The sequence below is a fragment of the Apis dorsata genome, unplaced genomic scaffold, assembly GCF_000469605.1.
Source record: "Apis dorsata unplaced genomic scaffold, Apis dorsata 1.3 scaffold_598, whole genome shotgun sequence".
NCBI classification, from domain to species: Eukaryota; Metazoa; Arthropoda; class Insecta; order Hymenoptera; family Apidae; genus Apis; species Apis dorsata.
The window spans coordinates 401,211-402,384 of NW_006263802.1; the positions used below are offsets into that span (position 1 = coordinate 401,211).

Here is a 1,174-nt window from a genome sequence, read left to right on the forward strand (position 1 = left end):
GAGCAACGAAATTTATTAATATACGTGCGCGCTCACTTTTTAGCATCGATCGAATCCGTTTGTGATTTCGAAAAAGTTTTGGATACGATTGAATATGAGATGGAATGTTTGGTGAGAAAGAAATTTTCACGATGTAGCGTGGATTAATTTTGTTATGCGAAATATTTAGAAGAGATAATGAAAATATTTTCAAGAGACAGCTTTTCAAAGTATCTTCAATTTCTACGTGTCACGTGCAACAGTGAAATAATGTTACAACTTTTTCGAGTGCAAATATCGTGTATTAGAAAGAATAATAAAAAAAAAAAGATTAATTAATGAATGATATTATGAAAATAAATTCTATTTTCGTTTACTGCTAATCTTGTCAAGAACATTTGGATATTTTGATAAAATTAATAGAATTAATTATCTTTATATAAACAAAGTGAACGTAATATATTGATTCATTCTTATACAATATCGCAATAACCATACACACAATATTTTATTAAAAAGAACTAACCTATATCCTGCAGAATATATATAAAAATCTGGAACAGTCTATACACCGAAATTATATTTTTAAAATTATCGATAGAACCTATTCCATTTACAAGTTCCATTCATTCCTTTGAGACTAATCACACTTTCCAATAATGGCGGATGTCACAACACCCAAGGCCAAGATTAACCTCGAAATCCTCGTTCGAAATATCCGACAGAGGGCACGAGGATCGCGCTTAAGTTTCGCAGAGGTCCTCGACTAGCCTCGAAATACGGCGGCGGGGGTGGGGGACAAATAGTTTTCACGTTGCACGGCCGGTAATCCTGTTTACAATAGCTGATTGCAATAAAATTTACATGCACCCGTCCGCTTTGCCCCCTCCACTTCCACGCAGACGCGCCTCTCAAAATTTACATGCTACCTCTCCCCCTCCTCTCTCCCTCTTCCCCCCTATCCTGGTTAAATTCATGCGCCTCCGATCCTCCACGATTTACATTCGCCATACGCGGTTGCGAATTTTATGCCGCGCGTTACGTTCACACGTGCTTTATTTTACCCGCTTCTGGCCCCCTGGTTCAACGCATTTTTACCCCTCCCTCCCCTCCTGTTCGCACTTTCGACCCGATATCCGGATAACGCGCACACGCATACGAGCCTAAATGAAACAGAAAAAAAAAAAAAGAAGGA

At 38.3% G+C, this 1,174-nt stretch overlaps 1 protein-coding gene across 1 annotated transcript in view; it reads right to left on the bottom strand.

Moving 5' to 3' along the window:
* LOC102680671 (leucine-rich repeat and immunoglobulin-like domain containing-NOGO receptor-interacting protein 4) overlaps nucleotides 1–1,174 on the bottom strand; it is a 448,888-nt gene that overhangs the window by 176,262 nt on the left and 271,452 nt on the right. The window lies entirely within an intron of this gene.